A 27,892-nucleotide genomic window follows, 5' to 3' on the forward strand; every position below is an offset into this window, starting at 1 on the left:
TATGTACTTAAACTATTCTGAAATGCAAAATAGAATTTTAATTATGTGATCAAATATGCAATTAACTATAGCAATTCAGCGATTAATCGCGATTTAAAAAAAATTATCGTTTGACAGCCCTAATTTACACACATTCCTAAGTGTACAAGTTGGTAAATTCCACAATTTGCGTGGCATGTTCTTACGCATTACATACGCACACATCTGTGCGTACACACAGCTGATTAATGAGGCCCCAGGTTACTTTACTATCTGTCCTTGTGTTTTTCCTGCCTGTGATTACCTACCCTGATTAGTTTCACCTGTACCTCATTATGATCCCTCCCTTGTGTATTTAGGGTGTTTCTCTATCTCAAGAATTCAAAGAACAGACAGTTCTTGGGGAGAACGTTCTTGGAAGAATGAGCTCACAAGTTCACAAGCACAGAAAACGCTGTTAACAGTTTGAGATGATGCGTTCTTGCTGGTATTGCTCAACACCCCCAGCACAGAGGCTACCTGCAGTGCTCCAAAATAACAGCTAGAAACAAAAATCACAACAATATAACCACTTTGTATTAAAAAACAAGAAAACCTCAATGTTACAACTATTGCAATAATATTGAAAAATAAGACTTATTGATGTCACGGTTTAAACTGAATTGAACCCAAATGCAGACCATAACACCGAGCCAGAGAAGGTTTAACAGGTTTATTATAAAGTTAAATTGTTCAGGTTTCCAACAATAGGGGAAGAGCAGGTCCAGGTCTACAGAGAGGGAAACAGTTCCAGAGTTCTGAGCAGGAGTGGTACCGTACTGTCCTAGTGTCCGTGGTGAATCCAAATGTGACGTCCAGCAGTGGAAAGTAGGATGGTGGTGGCAGGAGTGATACCGTACTGTCCTAATGTCCGTGGTGAGTCCAAATGTGACGTCCAGTAGTGGAAAGCAGGATGGTGGTGGCAGGAGTGAAGCGGAGGCAGGAGTCGGGTTCCGATAATCTGTAGCACAAGAGAAAATATAAGTTGAACAGGCCAAAAACACGAAGGGCAAAACAAGCAGGTTGAGTCAGCAGCGAGACTAACATGGTAATCTTGACTATGATCTGACGATGAGTGGCAAGGTTGACCGGGTATTTAAGGCTGAGGTGATTATGGTGAATGAGCTGCAGCTGGAACCCTGACTCCCGCACACCAGACTTCACTCCTGCAATTAAGAACAGACAGAGGGGAGGGGAAGAGCAGAGAGAGAGCTACCTACACTGTAAACCCGAATAAGTTACCAGAACTCAAAAAATGTGAGGCAATCAGTTGCCACAATTTTTTTAAGTTGATTAACTTAAAAGTCAAAATTTTCCAGAACTTAAAAGGTTGGATGAATTGCTACATGTACCTTTTGATAACAGTTAAATTAAAAGTGCTCATTTAACTCAACTCAAATATTTGCAGTTAATATGACTTACAGTTTTCTGTTAAGGCAGCTCAATTATTTTCAGTTATTATGACTTAAAGTTTTGAGTTTACAAACCACAGGAATAAGTTCACAGAACTTTAAAAAAATAAGTACACAACCACACCAGTTTATGTTAACCAAACTCAATGTTTATTAGTTTGTGTTGTCATTGTTTTAAGTACACATTAGTCAAATATGTTGAGTTTGTTTACTTAAAAACATGTGACTCAAAACTTAAAAATTTTGTGGCAACTGATTGCCTCACTTACATTAAGTTTACCTAACTTAATATATCTAAAAGTCATGAAAGTCCGCTTTTGAACAGTTAAATTTAAAATTAAATACAAAAATAAATAAACATTTATAAATTAAAATAAATAGAATAAAAAAATAATTTTAAAATATACTTAAATAAATTGTATATAAATAAATAAATACATTTGAGAGATTTTTAAGAAGAAAAACTTCTAGCCTTCCAAATGTGTTCCTGGTCACTTAAGGAACACACCGACTTATTGGGACTTTAGCTTATTCCCCATATCCCCCAGAGTTAGATAAGTCCATACATACCCTTCTCATCTCCATGCGTGTCTGACGCACCCACTGCTAGCTGCTGAGAAACAGCCATCTTCTAACCGTATACATACTGACAACTATTCTCAGAAAGGGTGAAGCACTGATACTTCTGCTACTTGGGCAGAGTGATTTGCACCTGAGAAGCCCCGTGGTGAGGAGCAGAGAGTTCGCCTGGAGTTCTGCAAGCAAATCACTCCACCCAAGTAGCAGTGCTTTGCCTTCTGAGAATATAGTTCACAGTTTGTATACGGTTAGAAGATGGCTGTGTCTCATGTGACCTTGTTATTCGTACACGCTGTGACTATACAAATCACAACATGTAAATAGGAAAATGTTGGCGTTATTTTGTCACTTATTAGGAGCATAGATGGAGCCGGTTACCTCCAGGATCTGTGCTAAGCTAGGCGTGGGTGCATCAGACAGAGTTACGACACGCACGGAGATGAGAAGGGTATGTATGGACTTATCGAACTCTGGGGGATACGGGGAATAAGCCCCAATAAGTAGGCGTGTTGCTTTAAGGCCCTAGGAAATAAATATGTATCACAAATTTCTGATATTGACCAGACAACTAATCAGATAGTCAGGAAAATAATCGGAGTAATCAAAAACAATAATAAATAATACCAAAATGAAATTATTGTTTGCTACAGCTATAAAAGAAAAAAAAACACTGCTTTTGGCTTCCTGGTTAATTCCTGAGTAAGGCAACAGGGCAGCAATTTGGGTGAAATTTCAAAAATTCTATAGACTGTTTAAGAACATTTTCACTTAAAACTCTAAAATGTAAATGTTTTACATAACCAGTATCAAATGCACAGTGAAATGTGGGTCATCTTGTGCAGCCCACAATGGTTAAGAAAAACATTAAAACATACAAAACATTAGCGTTACTTTTGCATTATATTAATGAGAACAAAGGCATATTGTGTAGTTTGGGCCTATTGGCTGAACACCTGCAAAGTAGTGCAGTACCTTTTTGAGGCATTATTTAGACAAAAGGAGATAACTTTGAACTAGCCTTTTATAATGCTTTACCCTGCAGCCTTTTTTCAGATGAGTTTCTACATCATTAAGCCATTCTTGAGGGTCTGCAACCTTGGTGGTAGTTTACCACTTTCTAACCTGTTCACATCTTTAATGCAATCAGACAAATGGCAAACATAAAGTGGACTAATTGCAAAATTCACAAAGCTCATTTGAATCATTGAACCTGTTCAATGTTCCACTGGGTCAACCTATGAAATGTGTAAAAATCTATTTACCTGTTCATCATTGATTTTTTTTTTAATTTTAGCCAGAGCATCTGCTGTCTTCCCAGTTTTTGATGCCTTCTGTCTGAATAAGGTCATCGGTTGAGGAAGATGGCGGTCAAGCTCAGGATAGTATGTGTTGGGCAGGTTCTGATTTGTAATCCGCTGGAACTCTGCATACAACTGCATAGAAATAACAGCAGGAGGAGAACACTTAAAAAAAACAGTCCAATTTGAAGAATCTAGCACACATTTATAAAGCAAAAATATCGGCCAAATGAGTAAGAATCACAATTTTCACTTTAAAAGAGAGAGCTGATCCATATTACCTCAGACTCTATTTTGAGACCAGGCCAGAGGTCCATGAGCTCGTTCACTGGTGGGCAGGATATCACTATGGTCTGTCGGCATAGGGGGAATGTGGTCTCCATCATCTTTCTTCAACAATATTTGCAAGCAAATACAAAGTAAAATATGATCTGTTCAGTGCCAAAGGTTAAATATCAATTAGGAAGATGATATTCGTGAACAGAAGACATTCATGAACTGTTGACTTGAATACGGCAAAAAGCATTATTTTGATCAAACAGGCAAGTAGAATAAACAAATGATATGTGTATGTGGGAGTGTGTATGATTTAGGGTTACCACACTAAAACATTGTCTGAAAAAAAAACCAATTTAAGTTACTGGTATTTAGAGGTGTGTGTGTGTGTGTGTGTGTGTGTGTGTGTGTGTGTGTGTGTGTGTGTGTGTGTGAGAGAGAGAGATTCATTGGATTACCTGGTATCTTTATCACATCTCCAGTTATCTTCCTTAACTTTTTGAAACTGGAACAGAGAGATGCAAAGGCATAACCTGATCTGAAACTGAACAAGTAAAAGCATTCAAAGAGTGTCGAATTATAAATACTTATAAATGTTCCCTGTTAATGATCTTTTCATTTGATCCCTAAAGTGTGAAGTTACTAAAGCCATCAAGCAAAATTAACATTACTGTAAAGAAAAGCAGCAGCACTTGAACCTTACTGCATGCTTAATCAACAATAATGCCATTTCTACAAACCAAAGCTTTACTGTTAAGGGTTTTTACTTTATTCATCTTTGTCATGAAAAGCAGCTTGCCTCCAGCAGGGTCGTTTGTTTTAAAACCGACGCAACACAAGTGGGCGAGCACGGGCAGTTGACTCGTATTCTGTTAACAGCAATCTCCGTGTCTCAGACAGTCTGCTCACACAGAATTTAAAACGAGCGTCCCTAGAAGCTACAGGGAGCGCGGACTTGCAGTGTAGGAACTCAGTTTGACTCATTATGCTCGTTTATGCTCTTTTAATATGATATTGGACCTTAGCGGTGCACTATTGAAAGTTTCCATCAACAAAAAACTAACTATCGCATATGAGGTGTCTGTTAGTGCTTCTACTAACAACTCATTTTCTAACACCACCTTTAAGCGGGGAATGAGCGTGTGATTACTAGATTCATCCGTCGTAAAATTCTTCAGTGAGTCTGGTAGTGGTAGGTCGCTAGCTGTGCTGCTGGAGTGTGTAACGTTAGTGGTCGCGCTAATTAGCTAGCTAGCTAGCTAGCTCTTTAGCAGCTAACCTATATCTGACAAGTTGCCAATCCCTACAAGACTTCCGTGATAAGCCAGTGAAGGGCGGGGGCTTGGAGAAGTTCTACACTCTCTGAGACAAACGCATGTAAAAATGTATAATGTATAAAAGAAGTAAAAGTGAATGAATATTAACATTCAAAACTTACAGTAAGTCCAGTGAGGCTGATTGCTGCTGCTTAGGTAGTAACTTCTGCAAGCCTACTGTCTGTTGCTTCCCGCCTTGCTGCGTTGTTCAAACTTTTCTTCTTCTGTTTTTTTCCAAAGAGCGGTAAGGAAGGTAGTATGCATATTAGCACCACCTTCTGCTTCGCAGGTTGAATCAGAGATTAACTCGGCATAAAAAATGATCCCTGCAGCTGCTCAACACTTAAATAAAAATAAAAAATATATAAGCAACATTAAATTGATGACAATAAAAATGCAAAAAATAAATACATTTTGTCCTCCACTAATGTCTAATGCATTTCAGACCATTTGCCTCAATCAAATTGTTACTGTTTTAAAAATACAAAAAATAAATAAAATAAATACATGTTGTCTTCCACTAATGTCTAATGCATTTCAGACCATTTGCTGATTGCAATTTATTTATTATGATCAATTTTACTTATTTGGTGAAGCACTTTGAGATTTTATTGTATTTTAACATGTGCTATATAAATTAAGTTTTTTTTTTTAAATCACCCCTATTTGAAACAATAGAAATAACAGGACTTTATCATTCTTAGTATGTAATTACTTAATTCTATTAAGTTGCACTTAAGTTATGTTTTTAAGTTATGCTTACTTATACACAAAATAGTTCCATTTAATCAAAAATTATTAGTTAACAATACTCAAAAATGAAGAACATGTTACACCAACTTGACAAAATTAAGTTAGTATAACTTTTTCTAAAATTTTGAGTATACCCCACTTAATCTATTTAATTACTTTGAACATTCGGGTTTACAGTGTAGCAGCAGTAGGCCTAACAATTGAGCTTTAATTTCATTGTTTATGGTTTAGCTCAAACACCCCTTACTTATTCAAAAGAGTGGAACGCGATCCCTACTATTATTAGTGTATTAGTTTAAGTCAGTTTAAATTAAAAAATAAGGCATATGCACTGGTGTGTCCTATGTGTCCCTATTAGTGTTATGTGGAATTACCATTTCTATATTACTGTAGTGCACTGTATATGCCCAGGGACAACAGATGGAAATTAGCAATTAAAATTATAAAGGGCGTCTCCCCTTTAGTCTACATACCATGTCATAGCATGTTACCACTTTATGTACAACGGTTCATTTATCATACAGACTGAAACTCAACTCTAATAAATCAGAAAACAAATACACCAAAAAAATATGAACTAAATACTAAATCTAATGTATAGTCTATGGCATAATTTAAACAAGAAACCGGTATCTCTCTGTCCCCCGCCTCTCCCTGCTGCACTGTGTGTGTGTGTGTGTGTGTGTGTGTGTGTGTGTGTGTGTGTGTGTGTGTGTGTGTGTGTGTGTGTGTGTACTTGTGGAGTTTAACTCCGAAAAGACAGTTAACCACAAGTTCCCGTTAATCTTATGATGGACATGTGTTGTGATATTTAAACAACCGATCCGTCAACGGTGAAATAAAAGCCTCTTATTTACGAGACCGGTCTGAGAGACCTCCGGCTTACAGCAGGGTCTCCGAGCGTGACCATCCGAGCGACGAGCTAGTGTCCCCGGCAGGCGCAAGCTCCTCAACTCCGAAAACTTTGGAGAAAATTGTCAATTCGGCAAAGATTTTCGCAAGACTGCCTATATTCGAAATCTAAACCATTCATTTCTTGCCTAAAATGTTCTCAGAAGTGAATTTAGTGATGAATAAGATGGCAACATTTTTTAAAATTGCCCCGTTTTTGGTCTGTCTATATGTACCGGAACCCCAACCCTCACTGAATGCCGAAATGATTGTTGGGATACGGGTGATGCCAAGTTGATACAAGTTACCAACCAATGCATCCTCGGTAAAATGGGCATGTCAAGAACATTTCCGGGAATCTTAACTGTTCTTGGTGAAATGTGAACTTGTGTATTGGGACAGTACTTTGGCAACACAAGATGACGCTTCACAGGGACACAAGAACACAAGTCAATAGAAGAACACAGATTGAGAAACGCCCTATGTGTCTCCCTTTGTCTCTGCCAGTTAGTTTTAGCTGTTTTGGTGAGCGTTCCAGCCAAAGGTTCACTGTGTTTTCCTAGAGTTAGACCATCCTTTTGTATCTTGAGGCTTAGATTTTGTCTAGTGTTTTTGGTAGTGATGGCCAGCTGAAGCTTCATGAGGCGTGGAAGCTTTCCAGCAAATTGGTTCACAAAAAGGGTTCATTTCTCAAGGCTTCATGTGCGATCTCAACCATCTGTGATATACTGTATTTTGCGCCAGTAAAGGCTTGGTAATAATACTGTCAACAAACCTTTTCCAGGACCCCCACGAAAACGAGATGCCTCATCTCAAGGGGTTAATCTCTTAACAATAATTTTCAATTTCAAGATATAGGCCTACATTCATTCTGCGTAGTTCCATGTTCTGATTGTACAGACTCTGCTCCAACAACTTTGTCAACTGTACTTTGTACTGACAAGAGAGCCCTGAAATCAGGATGGCTTGTTACACATGTAGGTTCATTCACTGCATCGCTGTCTCACTCTGACTTCTCCAACAGCGCTTTCAAAATGTTCCATCCATGACAGCAAAAACACTTACATGTTTGTCATGTGTTACAGCTCCACCAGCAGCTGCCGCCTGTTGGTTTCAGAGGCTGGTGTTCTGTTTGATGTAGCAGCAGTGTTCCCTTTTCTTGGTGTGTGTCTGTCTCGCTCTACTCACCTCAGCCTGATTTCCTCCTCGGTATACTCTGGCTCAGACTGATACGCTTCAGCAATCGTTCTGATAGCGTAATCACCTCCTCATCTGAGGTCATCATCATGATGCTCGCTGTCTAATATTTTCTTGTTAAAGGATCACTACTTTACTAACTACTTCTTACTTACAGTACTTGCAGCCCTCGTAATCTGGTCTTCCAGCTCTGATCATCCAATGAGAGAGCACACCTGAGTTCCACATAGAGGAACTGATGACGTGCTGTCATACAACTAATCGAGAAACTTTATGACACATTTGTACATTAATTTCTGATAATGATTTGTTTTCATTATGCGTGTAACACCATTGTTTATTGACACTGTGGACCGCAAGATTATTTTAGATAGATTACATGAGCCTGTTGGCCTGTCTGGAATAACTTTTAACTGGTTTGCGTCGTATCTGTACATGCTGCCCCTGGGCAGTGTCACCAGGGGGCATGGCATCTCATTTCACAGCTATGCTGATGATTCTCAGCTCAATGTTGAACTTTTTACAGCTCAACCAGGACAAAACAGAGGTAATACATATTGGTTCAAAGGGTCAGAGGGAGAAATTGGCCTCAAATGTAAATGTGGTAGGACTCAACCCAAGCCAAGAAGCAAAAGTTCTAGGAGTCATTTTTAACTCAGATTTTAATTTTAAGGCTCATGTTTGCGGTCTCACAAAAACAGCTTTTTATCATTTAAAAAATATCTCCAAGGTTAGGCCATCTCTCTCTCTCTCTTTGAGAAACACAGAGAGACTAATGCACGCTTCTATTACTAGCAGGTTAGACTATTGTAATGCTCTCCTATCTGGTCTACCTAAGAATACAATAAATCAGCTACAATTAATACAAAATTCCACTGCAAGAGTTTTGACTAAGACCAGAAGGAGAAACACATTACGCTTATTTTCAAATCTTTACACTAGTTACTCGTTCGTTTTCGTATTGATTTTAAAATTGTTTTACTTGTTTATAAGGCTTTCTTCAACCATCAGTCCTCACCTCAACCCCATTGAACACTTGTGGGATCAGCTTGGGCGTGCTGTTCGTGCCAGAGTGACCAACACAACCACGTTGGCTGACTTGCGACAAATGCTGGTTGAAGAATGGGATGCCATCCCACAGCATTGTGTGACCAGGCTGTTGACCAGCATGAGGAGGAGGTGCCTGTGTATGGTTCTTCCACACGCTACTGAGGCTCCTGTTTGTGAAATTAATAAATTGTTCAATTGCCAATATGTCTTGTTTCTTCAAACCAATCATCCAATCCACCAAACGAGTCAATGGCAGAATAAGCTGTTTGGCATTGGCAGAGAAGATTTGGCAAATTTTTCATGGGCACAACCCACATACTTAGCACTGCTACTCATCCCACAAATGCATGTTCCTTACAAATGGGGCACCATTTGAAAGGGAACTAAACAGGCTTTCCAACGGTATAAGATTTATTGCCAAAAAAGCATTGTTACCACAGAGAAATAATCTACCAAACACAAATTTCAAGTTACTTTCAAGTTCAATATATGACAGTTATTGTCTTAATTATTTTTATAACGATTCATACAGTTTTACATTATGATTGATATTGTTTTAAACATTTCATTGTTTTTTAAATATATTTTATTCGTTTTTATTTAGTGTGCATTGGTCTCTAAATTCATTTATATATGTTTCTCTTATTATTCCTTTCTTTGTAATGCACTTTATATTTAAACAAATCTCAAAGTGCTACATATGAAATACAGAAAAAGTATTAAAAGTAAAAGAAACAACAAAAGGACAAGGAAAGGGGAGAGTAATCAGCCAGAAGCTTTGCTAAAAAAAGGTGGGGCTTCACAAACAGCCCGGTCTCATGGCAGTTCATGATATGGTCACGTTATTGAATCTATTGATTCATGGACAGGACACAATAATGTTTTTTTTTGTGTGGTGATTACGAATTTTAAAGCAATGTATTTCAATGGGAAGCATATTTCGTGATCACAGAACGATGACGGTAGCGAGTAGTATTGATAAGGCGAAAGTCCACGCAGGGAGGTTGGTCGGGGTGGTGGATGGGTCAAACAACACAGGACTTTCACCCCGGAGACCCGCGTGTTGCAGTTCTTTCCTGGGTTATTCTCGGGGATCGCCTCCCGCGATTGGCGGCCCATCCCGTTGTTGTGGCCGGCGTGTGGCGTTTCGTTTCCCCGTTGTTGTGTGCCCCTGCGCCTGGGGATGCGCCCGGGGATCGCGTCCCACATGTGGCGGTCCGTCCTGTTGTTGTGGCTGAAGTGTGGCGCCTCATTTCCCCGTTGTTGCGTCCCCCAGAGCAGGTTCGAAAATCGTGACCTGTACACGTTCACAATCTGTGACGTCCACCCTGGAATGTCTAGCCCTAAATGTAACCCTATCGCCTTCTATGAATTTTAATATTTCTGTCCTTTATAATCCACCTTCTCATAATGTTAAGTTCTATGATGAATTAAATGTTATAGTTAAACAACTGGACTCTTATAGAGAGACAATATGGTATGGTGACTACAATATTAACTGGTCTGACAAAAACTGTAAACAAAAACTCAAAGCATATATGACACAATTTAACTATCGATAAATGATTGTAGGACCCACAAGGATAACAAGGCAGACTAAGACTCTCATTGACTTGGTATTTACTAACAGACCAGAACGAATAACAAGGATTTATAATTTGATTACTGGACTCTCGGACCACAACATGACTTTGACTGTCAGGAAACTGACGAAGAAGCGCCTGAAGTACTTTGGTAAACCTGATTATGAAAAAATACAATTCATTCTACCGAAAGGTAAAATTCTGCAATTTGAAAGAGAACTTAAAAATTTGATCTTAAAAAAATATAATGACCACTCTGATTGTGAAATGGTTTTCAGTTATTTAAGTAATATTAAGAAAGTAAAAGCAATAGAAATGTGTTGTTATTATGAGGGTTACTTGTCATGGACCTAATATTGGTAAAGGGTAAACTGTGACCAGGGCTGGACTGGGGTAAAAAATCAGCCCTGGACTTTTGAGACCCAGACCAGCCCACCACACTCAGCCGGACACTGCCCGTCCTTGCACTCCCCTTTAACAACACACGTACATACCAGCAGGGTTCAACATTAGCACCATTTACCACATTGCTGGTAACATATACAAGTGGCTGGTAGATTTGCTTGACTCCCCAGCCAAAAGAAAGTATTTTGAAGAAAAAAGAAAATTTTGAACCCTGCATTCCAGCCCCTAATACTGTCACTTAGCTGAGTGGTAAGAGAGTATGATAAAGCAGTGACTGAGTCAAAAAGGCTGGCTCTTGATGGCAAGATGGCTAAAGGTTGAGGGTGGAGCATGGCTGTCATCAAGATGTCTTGTATAGTAAACAAGTGACAAGTGTGTAAGTTAAGCTAAAGCTGCATTTTGTACACAGTAACGTTATGCAACTTGTGTTCTAGTGGAATGTGGATAAATCAGAACGCTATAGTATTATATTTGCAAGTGCCTTTGCTTGTTAACACATAACTAACATTAGCTTACAAACTGCTGTCTTGTCCTCTCTGTTAGACAAAGGGTCCTAAAATAATCGTCAGAAATTAGTTCCTCTTCAAACTGAACTGTGAAGAAGTCTTGCTCTAATTTCCTTCACCTGAGGACTCTCCTTCACACTGCCAACATCAATGCGGTTGTCTGAATAAATGTGTAGAAGTTGCACAGCGCCTCATCATAGGACACAGCAAAAGCAAAATGTGCCTTGAAGAGCTCGTCAAAGGCAAAAACCCCGGTCTGAGTCTTACATGGAATGGCCTTTTGGTCCAGGATGATGTAAAAGTTCTGGATGCTGTTTTTTTCTTTCTCCAACACACAGGAAAAAGGGTTGAGCAGGACCAGTTTCCTTGAGGAAGGTGTCCATGCTTCTCCCCACCTGAAAGAGTGAGAGAGAGAGAATAAATGACATGGAATAAAATTTGGTGTTGAGTGCCAGCATTGTTTCCTAGAATTAGGATAAAATCTTAAAATGACTGGAGGAGCACAATTATTTTTCCTTTCATGTGCAGTTAATTTCAAAGTAGACAAAGCTGCTCCTGTGTTGTAACACCAACCCTGTAAGAAAAAGTAACTGCAACATATCTGCAACATATAGGGCCCCTATGCCACTTCAGAATTACTATCAGTGAAATATGCTTAAAATACAATTCTAAGAACATACCTTGAGAAACTTCATCAGGCGGTCAGCAGCATCCTTTGCGCTAATCTTTGCAGACTTCTTGCCCTTGGATGTTGGAGGCAACAGGTAAAGCAACAAAAAGATGGCGGCCACCTCACAATCCCATACTACAGAAAAATTAACATACAGTAATTGCAATTACTTGAATAACCTTACCACTGTTCTCTCAATGTTCACTGCCAGAGACTCTGATATAGCTTGAGATAGGCTTGTTTTATACAAGTTTCAAGTCTCTTGAAGTTGATTTCCATACCATATTAAAATAAATAGAAAGCAAAGGCTGCCTAAAAATTGCCAATACATTTTAAATCAGCAATCTTATAGAACCACAGCTTAAATTTGAAAATTAACAGCAGTAATGTTAAGGTGAGACACCCCAGGTAAATAGAAAAAAAGTAACTAATAGATATTACCATGAAACTTCCCCAGTTGATTACTGACATTAAGACAAATATTTTTGTATTACAAGTTTTCTGAAATGTTTATGTTTAAATATGCAAACAAGGCATTATCTAATGCTAACTTTAGTGAATTTAGGAGACATTTACAGGCGCAAATGGACATGAAGTGGGGTAAAATAAACATCTAAATGTGTATTTTGGATGTTTTATACCTCCAACAGTCTGAAAAAAGACATGATATGGATGTAAAATAGTCCAAAAACTCAAAATTGAAAAATGATGGTTTTGCCTGTAGTGTCCCCTTAAAAAACAACATACATGAGACATGGAGTAAAGCAGCCAAAACATTAAAATCACAGGTGTGGTCCAATGATACATTATATTGGGTTAGCAGGGAATACAGTGAATTCCCTTAAGGCATGTGTAATCTACAATCTCCAATTAACACTTAACACCATCGTCAGATTCCTGTTGGGCAGACAAAAGAAGCTCATCCAGATGCACACTTTGAGGAAGGTGTTTACACTCTGCAATGGTCTGAAGAATGTTGACCATTTTGCGAGGAATTTAACTGACACTGACACTGACACTTCCTCACCAAAAAGCATAGTGAAGTCTTGGTCGATCTTAAAAACAAAATATGACAGGAAAAAATACATTACTGAGCAAACAAATAAAGCAACCACAAAGCTGCCAACAAGTCATTATTTTCTTACCAAGCCTGATGTGTCCAAAAATCTTGGAAAAAGGTCTAGGACAGTGGAAGCTGTGGCTGGGTCTTGAACAACCTTTTTTCTTTTCTGAAATGTTGCCTTCATTTTGTCCTTGACATGGGTTGTGTCAACTGAGTGCCTCATCAACGACTTCAAGAGCTTCATTGCATTCATCAACTGACAACTGCCTCACAGGTGAAAGCATGCTGCGATAAGTCTTAGGGCCATCTTGAAAAGTGAACTTGGATTTCTTGATCTCTTGAGCAGAGTTGCACTGCACAGTTTTTAGCCTCCATGCCAGGTAACCAGAACCACTCTGGTGATCGTAGAAATGCTCCTGTTAAATTAAATTAAAGTTAATCACCTTGTTAAGAACAAGAATTCTTTCTGAACAGACCAGTCTCATGTGTTTTCAAGACAATGCATTGAAGCACTGCAGGGTTTTATGGGTTAAAAACCTCATATTATGCTCATTTTTCAGGTTCATAATTGTATTTTAAGGTTGTACCAGAATAGGTTTACATAGATTAATTTTCAAAAAAACACCATATTTTTTGTCATAGTGCACATTACTGCAGCTCCTCTTTTCACCCTGTGTGTTGAGCTCTCTGTTTTAGCTACAGAGTGAGGCATCGCACTTCTGTTCCATCTTTGTTGGGAGTCGCACATGAGCAGTAGCTAGGTAAGGACTACTAGCCAGTCAGAAGCAGAGTATGAGGGCGTACCCTGACAGTACCTAGGTAAGGACTACTAGCCAGTCAGAAGCAGAGTATGAGGGTGTGCCACGCTAGCAGCTAGGCGAGCATTATTACGTGTGTTACAAAGTGACGCACGTTTGTCTCTGAAGTAAAGGCTGGACTACAATAGAGCTGTTTGGAGCAGTTTGTGAACAGGGTTTTCTGTTGAAGATGGTAAGTCCCTTTGGGCTTTTTCACTTTGTAAACCTATTACATTCACAAAAAAGATAACGCAATGAAGGAAAGGCAAAAGCATAATATGAGCACTTAAATAATTGCAAGATTACTTTTATAGGAGAAGGCAATATGGTACCTAGTATGGTTTAAAGTAGGGCAGTAGAAGGGATATCAGGTTAGTTTTTACTAATGTAGACCAGTTTGGAGTAAATGTGTAATGTTAACTTTGGTTTAAACTACAGGAGACTTTAGATTTTAATAGATCTTTATTTATTCAAATAGTTTGTGAAACACTGCATAAAAAGCAGATAAATGCCTGAATGACTGACCTTAATTAGTCTCATTATGATCCCATCAACTGTACCATGAGAAAAAACAGTAGCATAAACAATGTTTTCAGAACGTAAAGAAAGCATGGATGTATATTTATACTTACATAACCATTCTTTGAATCCGGGTCCTTCAAATTTTGGAACAAGGTTGTAATGCCAAGTGCGTACATAATACGGACATTTACTGGAGGGATCCTCCTTAGAAAAGACAGATGCATTATAAGTGATACTTCACCCAAAATATCCTATGCACAAAAACCCTATGCACATTGAAGTCGCTGAAGAAAAATGCTTTATTGCATGATGTGATGGAAAATTGTTCATAAGGTGAATTTCTGGTAATATATTTTGCTTGTGAGCAAAAAATTGTTCTTGTTTTTAATTGTAAAACAAAATTATGAACATTGATAAAATCAAAACACACCTTTAATTGTGCATTACTTATCCATGGCTCTCTACCATGTCTGCCACAAGTATATTGAACATCTTTCTTCTTGTACCATCCGAAAGACTACACACACACACACACACACACACTGTTTAAATCATTTTTTAAGATTAATAATATATCTACTTTGGATATACGTTAAATGTAATTTTGAGAGAAATATAAGGTTGAATTTTCTTACCATTGCATTCTTCAGTGTAGTCCTTAAAAGACACTTGAGATGACTTCAAAAGCTCATCAAAGATGTCCGAATCCACATCCACTCCTTCAGAATCTTCAGCATCAAGGAAGTAAATTGAATTTTGCCAGCACTAACACAAAAGACAAATAGGATCATAACTTCCAAGTTAAACATACAACAATGAAACCCTGGAAGGCACGAATAAGGCATGACACACCAAAGTAGTTGAAGGTATCCTCCACCTTTGGTACCCTGACCATTTGCTCACCCCCTTATATTCAACAGGAACCAGCATAACACCACCTTCAGAGGAAAGAATTGGTTAAAATGTGGGTACTATACTACGTCCAGCATGTTTAAATTCAGAAAATAGAAGAGGGACACACCTCTGTCCTCTCCCTTCTCCACCGTGACTTTCCCGTTTCGCTCCAATGGAACGTTACTCTCCAATTTCTTCGTCAGCAAAGGGCTTCAACAGCTAGTTCTGTATTTAAAAAGTGTGACAGATTCGACAGCCAGTATTAAATTAGCTACTTTATTGAGTTTATGCTAGCAATGGGCCAGTTCGACAAAAAACTGTTTTAGATGGGATTAGAAATTAGATTATTTATAAAAAATAAACTTCTGACGGTGTTAATGCTCATATCAACTGCAGAAAAAACATTAACTTTAATAAAATGTAAAACTTACGGCAGCTGCAGTTAGAAAAATGGCAAATGTCTGCTCGCTGATTGGCACCCTTTGAATGTGACCGCGGTATTCTCTGGGAAGGCGCCATTAAACTTCAGAGGCGCCCAGAAACACACAAGTCGACCCAAAATACGCAAACTAAATGAGTAAAAGGGTAACAAAGCAACGTATTAATTACAAAACAGTGCTTGCAATAGTCTACCTTCACTTCCATTCCCAATCTTTCTCAAACACACGCACACGTGTGACCACCATGTTCACATGTGGACGGTTACCATTACTCTCTTTATTAAAGCGAAACCTATCTTCGACGATAGCTAGCAGATATTACAAATACTCGACAGCCAGTGTTAAATTAGCTAACTTTAGAGAGTTTGTGCTAGCAATCGAACAGTTCGACAAAACCCTATTTAAAATGGGATTAGAAGTTTTATAAAAGAAGACTATTTATAAAAAATAAACTTTCTGAAATTGTTTATGCTCATATTAACCGCAAAACATCAACTTTAATCGTGTAAAACTTGTAACTTGAAAAATGGCGAATGTCAGGCTGGCTGATTTGCAGCCCTCCCATGTTACAATACCAGGGTAGCACGGGTTGACCCACAATAGGCAAAATATACTGGTAAAAATGCGACAAAGCAGCGTTATTATTAAGTCCACATTTGCTTTCATTTCAAATCTCTCTCAAATACACGCACACAGGACAGCACTGCGGTGCTTTGTTGTACTAGCTATCGTTACTAACATTACAGTCGGAGTGTTAATTTAGCTAACGGTAACGTTACCTAGCTTACTTTACCGAGTAAATGCTAGTAATCGGCCAGTTCGACAAAACACTATTTAAAATTGGATTAGAAAGCTACAGACACAATGTATTCATAAAAATGCAAACAGTGTAAAACTTACTTAAAATATTTATGCTTATATCTACCGCAAAACATCAACTTTAATCGAGTTAAACTTACAGATAGAAAAATGGCGACCGAATGACGCCACAGACTTGACCGAGACTCCTTTGCCGGAAATGAGGGGGCGTGGTCTATTCAACACTCAGGGTGTGAGAGTCCTCCCAATGACCAAAATCCACACCTACTTTAAGCGAAAAACTCTCGGGGTGTTAGTTTTGATAAATGAAGTGTTAAAATAACACTGTACCCTGTTGATTTACACTAACACTGGAAAAATAACACCCGCAGTTTTGCTGTGTAGACTGTTAATATTAATGGACAGAGCATGTGTGACGTCACCCATTGTTTTGTGGAGATCTGCTATGAGTCGTCGAGTTTGCCGTTGCAGGCGCAGCCATCCTGGTTGCGGATGTGACGATTTTAGACGAGAGGGAAGAGTGAGGGAGGAGCCACGTTACGTTACTCACTGGCAATCACATCATAGCCACACTCTAAAACAAAAATCTAAAATCAACAAGACCGTAATTAAAAAAAATGAACATCATTCTGTGTTGCAGAAGACTTAAAACTAGCGATTGAGACCATAAACTCATTATGAAAATGTTTACTGAGGTAACAAATCAAGTGAGAAGTGGATCACTTTCTCATAGACTTCTACAGAAAATGAACTCCTTTTGCAACCACATGTGTCGCCCCCTGCTGGAATTCAGATAGAATGCAGGTTTAAGGCACTTCCGCATTTGCAGCACTTCGCCGAACCGGATGCTTTGTCCATTAATATTAACAGTCTATGTATCAGACACAACGGTTTATCACGATTATCTAAACCATTTAGTTTGAGGTCAAACTGAAGGTAAGCACACCTGAAATGTCACTAATAACTGCTCATTGCAACAAACAGGAATTTGGTCTGTGAACTTCTAATGAGGTCTGTGGTATTATTGCATGTTATACAGGGTACAAGCGGCCGAAATGGGTTTCCTCAGGAGGGTGGCTGGCGTCTCCCTTAGAGATAGGGTGAGAAGCTCAGTCATCCGTGAGGAGCTCGGAGTAGAGCCGCTGCTCCTTCGCGTCGAAAGGAGCCAGTTGAGGTGGTTCAGGCATCTGGTAAGGATGCCCCCTGGGCGCCTCCCTAGGGAGGTGTTCCAGGCACGTCCAGCTGGGAGGAGGCCTCGGGGAAGACCCAGGACTAGGTGGAGGGATTATATCTCCAACCTGGCCTGGGAATGCCTCGGGATCCCCCAGTCGGAGCTGGTTAATGTGGCTTGGGAAAGGGAAGTTTGGGGTCCCCTGCTGGAGCTAGTTTTCTCTGATAATCTGAGGGCTGGAGCTTCCTTAACAGTCCAAATCATTTTTAGTGATGTCAACCTATTTCTACATATTACAAATTTAATTTTATATACAAAAGCTGTGTCCAAAGATACAGAAATAAGAACCAAGAATTAATAAACGTAAACTATCCTTTATGAATGATTTAGTCTTTCGACTGTTGCTTCTTATTTTAGGGAGTTTAGATTCTTGTTAGGCCTCACTGCAATGGTGTCTTTCCAGCTAAGAAATCACTGCTCTAAATAAACTAAATATTTTTAATCTGATGTAGGCTATAAATATATTCCTTGTGGGTAACACTTTACAATAAGGTACACAAAAAATAGGTAGTTAATGATTAGTTACTGTTTTTGAAAGAGTAACGAATGATTAGTTACTGTTTTTCAGAAGGGTAGTTACTGTTTTTTAGAAGGGTAGTTACTGTTTTTCAGAAGGGTAGTTACTGTTTTTTGAAAGAGTAACGAATGATTAGTTACTGTTTTTCAGAAGGGTAGTTACTGTTTTTCAGAAGGGTAGTTACTGTTTTTTTGAAAGTAACGAATGATTAGTTACTGTTTTTCAAAAGAGTAACGAATGATTAGTTACTGTTTTTCAGAAGGGTAGTTACTGTTTTTGAAAGAGTAACGAATGATTAGTTACTGTTTTTCAGAAGGGTAGTTACTGTTTTTTGAAAGAGTAACGAATGATTAGTTACTGTTTTTCAATATAAAAAAAAGCTGTTTAAAAGATGGCCAGATATTAAAAACAGGTTAAAAGAACCACTGGACAGGACGGACAGCGGGAGATTAAAACTTTAAATATAAGGTCAACTCCACCCACACTGCCATTTCGGTCTGAGCGATTGGGTTCCCACGTGGGTACAAGAAGCCTCCTGCAAACCATTATCTCTAACAACTCTACTTTACTCCCCACTAGCCTCAATTCCTAAACGTCCAAACTACAGTCCAGTAGTCAATCAGTCTTTACGTATTTGGAGACAATTCAGATCACATTTTGGGTTCCAGAGTTTCCTGTTTTCTTCTCCATGTGACAAAAATCCAGCTTTTCCCCCAACGTTGAAAGATAGCGTCTTTAAACTCTGGTTCAAAAAGGGAATAAAAACATTTAAAGACTTGTATGCAGACAAGACGTTTGCCTCCTTCACCCAGCTGTCCCTAAAGTTTAGCCTCCCAATGTCGCACCTTTTTAGATACTTTCAGATTAGAGATTTTATTAGGAAGATTTCTCCTCTGTTTCCAAATCTTCCTTCCCCAACACAGCTCGACACCACCCTTGATGTTAACATCAATAACAAGGCTGCTATATCCGCTCTTTATGACTCTATTGCAGGGTTCTCGCCTTCATCTGCTATTACAAAATTGGGAGATCGATCTGGACTATAGGTTTAGTGATGAGGAATGGAGACAAGTTCTAAATAGGATCCATTCGTCCTCCATATGCAGCCGTCATAGTCTTATCCAATTTAAATTAATTCATCGCATATATTGGATTAAAGTTAGGTTAGCAAAGATCAAACCAGAGATAGACCCTACATGTGAGAGGTGCAGGCAGGCCCCAGCTTCTCTGCTCCACATGTTCTGGCTTTGTCCAAGTTTGACAGGCTACTGGAAATTGATTTTTAATTCTATGTCAGTTGCACTGGGCCCTGTAATTAACCCTTGCCCACTTGTTGCACTTTTTGGTCTATCCCCAAAAACTGCAAATTTGTCAAACCTCCATAACGCTGCACTCGCTTTCTGTACATTAATAGCCAGATGATTGATTCTCCTTAATTGGAGGTCAAGTCAACCACCTACTCATATAAACTGGATACGGGACCTAATGAGTTGCATCCATCTTGAAAATATAAGATATCTGAGAGATGGGAAGCAGGACAAATTTAGGACTATTTGGAATCCATTAATTTCCTACTTCTCTTCTATCAATGCCATGGGATCACATCCACCCTGCTATCAATGTCTTAATCTGTCCCCAGCTGATACCCTAGAGACGAACCCTCCTCAGTTATTTTAATTTTTAATTTTTATTATTTTTATTTATTTTCTAAGTATTTTTTATAATTGTTTTTGCTCCTCTTGCTTGCTGTGTCAGTAACATCACAATTACAGCTTTTTTATTTTTATTTTTTAAATGTATTTATTTTCTTTCCTTCTTTCTCTATTGAATAACTCCATCTGCCATAGATGATGTGGTTGTTGTTCAATATGTAGTTAGGTGATATATGTATGTTTGTTATATATGTTGTCTACTAACAAAAATGAAAATAAAGTTATATAAAAAAAAAGGTCAACTCCACACCTACCCCGGTTTCAAAAATAAATAAAAAATAAATAAATAAAATATATATAGAGAGTTATGTAAATAAATAGCCCGGCGTTCAGTAACTACCCTTCTGATAAACAGTAACTACCCTTCTGAAAAACAGTAACTAATCATTCGTTACTCTTTCAAAAACAGTAACTACCCTTCTGAAAAACAGTAACTAATCATTCGTTACTCTTTCAAAACAGTAACTACCCTTCTGAAAAACAGTAACTAATCATTCGTTACTCTTTCAAAAACAGTAACTACCCTTCTGAAAAACAGTAACTAATCATTTGTTACTCTTTCAAAAACAGTAACTACCCTTCTGAAAAACAGTAACTAATTATTCGTTACTCTTTCAAAAACAGTAACTAATCATTAACTACCTATTTTTTTGTGTACCTTATTGTAAAGTGTTACCTGCATGAACAGTATAATATGTCTATGTGTATTCATTGGTCTGTGTATACATGTATAAGCATTACAAATGACTACTGCAAAATGATACATATGACTTTCTTAATCTGCCAACTCTGTGGTTAAGGTTTGGTTCAGTTTAGGCACAAAAAATGACCCGTTGAGGTTATACGTAAAGATGTGGGTCATGGTTAAAAGAAACTGATGTTGACTGTTGGGAGGAGACAGGAAACCAACAGCAAGAAGACATCAGCGTCACATCTTTGCTGCTGACACACAAGAGTCATAAGTCACACAGCCCCTAAAGGTCCCAAAAGGTCCCAGATATTTTAGGCATTTCAACAAACGTGTTGTTTTGGTGAAGACAGTCTCCAGCTAATGCTGCATCCTACAAGGACAGGTTACCCCTGACCTCAGCCTCCAAGGCAGCCCAATGATTTCTGTCAACAGCAGAGGAAGACATTTTTTATATATCTCTTATTTTTGTAATGGAAATTCTGAGTTTTTGCTTTAAAAGACAAATGTCACGCTGTAATATTTACAGACTGATATAAAGGTATAACCCTTATAAATAGACACATTTTCAGGCACTGCTCCCAGATCAGTATCCACAAGAAAACCTTTCACACACTGTGATGATCTCTGGCATCAGTGTGCAGCAAAGGCCACCAGACACTAGATTAATTGGCGGGAGAATTAAACACTGATCTGCAGTGCTCACATTATATTTCAAAGCATGCCAAAGTGCTTCTTGAGCCAGCTCCTTCTGACATTTAATTCAATTGGTTGGAATAGAAGAGTGTAATTACCAAAGGATAAAAGGGACGTGGTCACAGCTGAAATGCATTGCTGACCACCCACCAAATGCAAATTCAATCAAAAGCTTAAATGTGATAAGAAGCTGCAGTTCTAATCAAAGAAATCTTTGAATAGAGCTGATTAGTCGGGGCAATTTGATCAGTCACAGTGAAATTTGAAATATTAACAGCCATGTTTTGCTGTTCAGCCCTTAGTGTAAGGGGGGAAACAAATAAATCAAGCACTGTCAGCTGTAGATAATAAGGCACATGTTGCTCGATGGTGTTTTAAGCCCCCAACGTTGACTTCAAGGCAGCGCTGCGACTGTCGACTTCAAGACACCTAACCCTAACCTTAACCTAACCATTGCCTAATCCAGCGCTGCCTGGAAGATGACTTTGGGGGCTTAAAACACCAAACACCGCACATGCCCTGTGTGTGACTCAGCAAGGCTGCACTGCAATGGGTTACATGCAGCGCCTGAATTCGACCAAAAAATTTGCATGACATGATCATCGCATGTGTTTTGGAAGTATTTTTATTTACAGTATAAGCATATCTTGGTAATATATCCCACTTCAAATGTATTTATGTGTGCATTAGCCTATGTTACATACATTAATTATGACATACATTTCCACAGTTTGTACATAAATGTATATTTGGGTAATAAAAACCTTTTCAAATCTGCTACAATTAAAACAACTAAAAATACGACAGATTAGTAAGGGTTACTGCCCAGCGAGGTGACCATTATCAGGAATTAATGGAAGACGGGGAAGCCAGAAATGTCCGACGCGCATCAGAGAAACAATCATTCCCATCCCATAAGGTCCTTATGCAATGCAAACATTGTTCAATGCTCCAGTAAATAGGACGGACCCGTACATACGACTTGCCACGCTTGGCAACAGGAGATATTTCTAGTCTGCTCAGCTCATAGAACCCTTTGGCTTAGACAGCTACGAGCCAGAAAACTAACGTGTACGGATGTTAATCAGTAAATAGAATTTGACAGTAGGTTTACCAAGAAGTCAAGCTCGCAATCCAGCCATGTCATTGTCCCCAAATTAATATCAAGACTTTTACGAACAAATGTTACACTATGTGTAACGTTGGCCATAGCCTGAAGTAGCAAGTTGAACAGTGACAGGGATGAGAGATGATCCCTGTGAAACAAAATCAGTTCAGAGGGGCAGTTTAACTTACTTCTTGCAGCTTGTGTGAGCGCTATCCTGTGGTGTTCAGACGACGAGGCACTGAAGGACTACAACATTCAGATTTTCTTTTTCAGTTAATATAGTGCATTCATTTAGAATGGTAAACAGTCAGTTTCACAGGAACCCCTTAGTAGGTGTCCTATATCACTTTTTAATGGGTAGCTGGTAGCCTGCCGACAGCCTCTGAGTCATTTGCACTGCAGCTAGCTACTAACGGCACAGTTACAGAAGCAGCATCAAGAAATTCCTGATCCTTTTTATAAATCCATAAATAATAAATGAATTTTCAGCGCAGTTTTCTAGCATTAAGCCAACTTTGTGTTTAGACAGAGACACAGCCCGAGCCCGCCGCTGGCCCTACCCAAAACCAACATCAGTCACTTTAAGCCACATGTGTCAAACTCAAGGCCCATCTGGCCCCTTCAAATTTTGATCCGGCCCGCATTTCAATTTAGGTTCACAGCAAATTTTGGCCTGACTGCACCACACCAAAAAAATCAGGAAACTGTTTTTCATACTGTAATTATGCGACACTGCCGTGCAGAATTTGACAGATTTGCCGACTTTGAGACTCAGAATTCCCCGCAGAAGCAGAGAGTTTTTTAATATTCGGGCTGTGAAACAGGTTGTGGTGAGTCGGCTGGGTGGTAGCTACTTTTAAAAATGTAATGTTTGTTTTTCATGACTTGCTAAATTCTACGATGGCTAAGAAACTTTTTTGCTGACTTTTTTAGGGTTTTATGTCAACCAAACTGTATGGGAGAAAGCTATATGAGACATGCAATAATACAAAGTTAATTGACTTTTTTTGTTAAATAAAAGCACGTCAATAAACATAACATGTCTGGCCCTTATTGTGATCATCATTTCCAGTGTGGCCTTTAGTGAAATTGAGTTTGACACCCCTGCTTTAAGTTCTCTCTGAAGCGTGCTCTCACACGCAAAACAAACACACACATACAGGCTACTAAGCGGTACATTTATTCTAGTCATGTCTGGAGGTTTGAATAGTCAGTGAAGTTACGCTGCTGTGCGTCTCTTAATGGGAAAACACTTGGGAGTCACATTTCCACACTGTGTGCTCTGCAGCACATCTAGGCGTATATGGGCGCATTGAAAGGAGAGAAAAAAAAAGGCAAAAGCCAAGCCCGAATCGACTCAGCTTGTAGACCTGGAGCGTACCTATTACCACAGGTGGCGGTACGCAATAAGAACTAAGGGTAGTCATATGGAAAAAAAAATTCAGAAGTGGCCATGAGGACCGGCCAGAGTGGAGAAAGAGGAGATATTCTGAAAAATATTTTAAAAGTCAGTTTTAATTTTATTTTATCAATTCATAATTTGAATGCCATGTGAAGGGTTGAATTAATTGACGATCAAAATGTTATGCTTTCAGCTCTGTTATTAGTGGTCTAGCTATAAATTTACAGAGTGCTGAGCATAGTAATTTGTGAAAACATGTTTTTGTTTTGAATGTAAAATTGACCGATCATATCTTCACTCCAAATGGTTGGGCTTTGTTATCGCTAACTTTATGACAAGTTCCACACGCTGTGGGGGACATGTATAAAAAGCTAGCAATGTCGATAAACTAGCTAGCTAGTGTGTTGGTTCATGATGGAAATTGTAAAAATATTTCTATAATCTAGATATGTTATTCTCAGTATTAAAGTTGTATTCCCTGTATAATGTATAGACTCGGGACACACAGATAGTTAGCTTAAACTTTGACTACCTTATAGTTCAGGAATGTTAGGAACTGTTTTTCTGTACCAGACGGAGAGGTGGAACGGCAGGGGGTGGCTCTTGGGTCAGTTTGTGTGTGTGTGTGTGTGTGTGTGTGTGTGTGTGTGTGTGTGTGTGTGTGTGTGTGAGAATTGAAGAAATCTGCCCGGGGACAGAGGATCAAGGAAGAAGATGCAAAGATTAGGAATATGGTCAGACGGGGGTTCACAATTTTGAGAGAGACTGAGTGGACCTGAACCCCGTATATTTTTGTCTGAGGTCAGGGAAACTTAGGATCTTTTTTGTGTACCCACACGTGTGTTTAAACTTAAATGCTGGACTTTAGTAAACTTGCTTAACTGAACTCTCAGATTGATCCTTGTGGTAATGGTAAACTTAAGTCCGATGTAAGAAGGCGTGGAATTAATAAATTGGAGTCAGATTTGACAGGCCTTAGGGCCTTATTTTAGACATAATTCCCACACAGTCGAAAGTAATGTTACCACTGGTGAGGAGGACATTGTTGCGAATGTATTATCTACGTCATTTTCAAGATTGGAGTTAACTGACAAGGGCAGAAAACCCAGACTTTTGAGAGGCAATTCAACTCAGTAAGCATTTAACATTAAACGTAAACTTTGTTTTAAAGTAATGCGATCACCATAGAGTAAATTCTAATCTAATAGGCTGTTGTGCCAAGTGATTTTATCAGGGGGAGGGTTGTTGAAAATTGTAATTGCAATAACAAATTAATAAAACATTATGACAAAAGGACAGGTTAATCTGTAAATTTACCAACATTATGCACAATTACTGAAATTCCAAAATAAACCATAAAATACATATATATATATATATATATATATATATATATATATATATATATATATTTCACAGACCGCTGTGCCAATCTATTAATATTATTTATTAACAATATTGCTTGTTTGTGGTGGCGGGTTCCAAAATGCCATCATCGCTGTTCAGTGTCCATGGTTCTGAAGTGTCTGTCGCTAATGGCTACTTAGGTGCATGTGCTGTCATGCGCTGTGTTCGAAACCGTTCCCTATCACGGAAATAGTGCACTATATAGTGTGTTTGCCATTTGTAGTGGTGTTCGAATTCTCTGCGGTTAATTTCATTCACTATATAGTCCACTATAAAATACCCACAATGCAAAACTAACTATAACTAAGAGTGTACGTACGATATACCCTACATTTTACTCCCATATACCACAATGCAACGCAGCTGTGTTTTCCCGGAGGAGGAGAAGAAGGAGAAGAAGAAGCAGAAGTCACCACGAAAAAGGAACTGAAAAGGAAAAATGGGGCGAACTTTCGTTTCTAAACAGTGGAAATGTAACATACAACATATATACAACCTTTTACTCTCCTCCTGGGTGCTTGGTTTGTTTTAGGGACGTAACAGAAGTATTTTTGTTTTGGTTTGTGTACATGATGCTGGGCGTGCCCGCCTCCGTCACACAAACAAAACACAAACATCTCCTGCAACGATATGTTTTCAGTGTCCGAAATCTTGTTTGGTCGTTCCCTATATAGTTCACTATTTAATAAACACTATATAGGGAATAGTGAGTGAGTGATTGAGGGAGCGGCCCAAACACAGCTATGATGTGAAAGTTTGTTGGTTTTGTGTGGTAGGTGGCTGTCATAGCTTTTGCCCCGCAGCTCGTTGTCACCGTACTCTGCAGAAATGCACACACCTTGTGTCATGATGTGATTATTTGTGAGAAGGATTTACATTATGCTTAAGAAATTAGCAGTTTTTTGTTTTGGTGATAACTCTCACTCTCTATGCTTGTTGGATTGCTAAAGCTGGACTAGCATAAGTAACTTTTGCAGTACTATAAAGCTGTATTTACACCAAACACTTTCGGTATACCGTAGTACCCTTAGAACATGTACTTAACCTGTATGGACATGTACCTAAACACTAGATCTGTTTTGCGTTTCCACCGCAGACAGTATTCCTAAATGTATGTGGGGTTGTCATCGGATGCTAATAACCAAGTCAACTCCATAAGTAGCCTGTTATTAGTTTTTACATTTCCTCCTGCATGACATGTGATGGAAGTCGTGGACAGCCAATCGCTGAGAAAGGAGCTGAAAACCCTTTTCATTGCCCACTGCTCCACTGCAGTGTTTGTAGCTTAACCTTTGGTATTGGATCAGTGTGCTAGGTACCTCAACAGAAGGGCTTTTTATCTGATTGGCAATCATGATACTCTTTCAGAACTATCTTTGTAGTTTAAAAGTTTAATAGAATTTAACTTGTAACCAATGAGTAATGTCCCATGTGATTTTATCAACTTTATCTACTACTACAAAATGCATGCATGTGTTTGAAAGTAGTTTTGACTAAAAAAAACATTTCAATGTCCAAAAAAATGTCCAACTTCCTGTTGTTTCCTAAGCTTTCAACCACATCTCATGGCCTTCGTTGGCAGATGGCAGATTTTCTCAGGTGGTGGGGGGAGATGGTAACTCCTGTCTATATTCCAAGATGGTCTCTGATGTCAGATGTGAATGTCCTTCTTGATCTGCTCAGCCACCTTTGACCTCAGTGGAAGGCAACTCTATTACCTTTTTCACACCACTGACCAGGGTTTCACCAGGGTTGTCTGATCAGTGTTCAACCCTTCTTTTGGAAATTCAAACCAAGCCAGTCGACATGGTTATATCCCTGGTCATGACAATTCAGAGATCACCTGGGTCACAACCCGGGAGCAATGCATAACAGTTACCTTAAGTGCTAGAAATGGCCGGGGCTTTACACGTCATATTCAGTGAACAGCTAACTTGACACATACTCCAGTCCATCTGTATACCACAATAACTAATATGTTTTGTAGCTACTTGAATTTGTCATTGTACAGTAGGAGAGATACATAAAGCTTATTTTGTGTTTGTTTCGCAGTGATTATGTTCCAATACATAAGTAATTAACCATCAAACACTTGTTGCTTGTGCAGACTGATTTCTCTTCCTCTGCATATTTATTGCAGCAGCTGGAAAAGGAGGTTACTATCGATTTTTGACTATTTTAAGACGAGAGGAGAACATTTCTATTTGTTTGATTTCATTAAAAGTGAAATTGGGCTAACCTGTGGGCTTCACGACTTATTTAAAAAAAAAAAAGACAGAGAGAAAAAAGAGAGAGATTCGCTCTATCCAACAGCTGCACTGAACTGCAGTCTCTAGACAAGTGTCTTGTGCAAAATAGAGGGAGTATGAGCGCGGGGCCGATAGAATTAAACAAAACTTATTTTCATACGTTTACGTTCTAACGCTGGGTTTTTTAAGGCAGTTTTGCCTGTAAAACGCCGCAACCGCACTGCCAAAGGCAGATGCTCACTGTCAGCAGACTATTCGGAAATGAATTGAACTGCTCCAATCTGCTGTTGTTGAAGCTGCCTGTGAAGATCCTAGTTTTATACAGTTTATGATGAAAACCCAGCGCAAAGCACAGTTTGACAAAATTTATGTTGTCTATTTTTTTCAAAGTGT

The 27,892-nt window shown here is 38.8% G+C and overlaps 1 long non-coding RNA gene across 1 annotated transcript; it reads right to left on the reverse strand.

Annotated features, from left to right (window-relative positions):
• Positions 1 to 868: 868 nt before the first annotated feature.
• Positions 869 to 27,223, reverse strand: LOC116053497. Its single transcript, XR_004105855.2, has 4 exons — positions 26,961 to 27,223; positions 22,313 to 22,314; positions 4,461 to 4,466; positions 869 to 882 (listed from the first exon to the last, which is right to left on the reverse strand). It is a non-coding gene; the product is annotated as an uncharacterized LOC116053497 (long non-coding RNA).
• Between the last annotated feature and the right edge of the window lie 669 nt (positions 27,224 to 27,892).

The sequence above is a fragment of the Sander lucioperca genome, chromosome 19, assembly GCF_008315115.2.
Source record: "Sander lucioperca isolate FBNREF2018 chromosome 19, SLUC_FBN_1.2, whole genome shotgun sequence".
NCBI classification, from domain to species: domain Eukaryota; kingdom Metazoa; phylum Chordata; class Actinopteri; order Perciformes; family Percidae; genus Sander; species Sander lucioperca.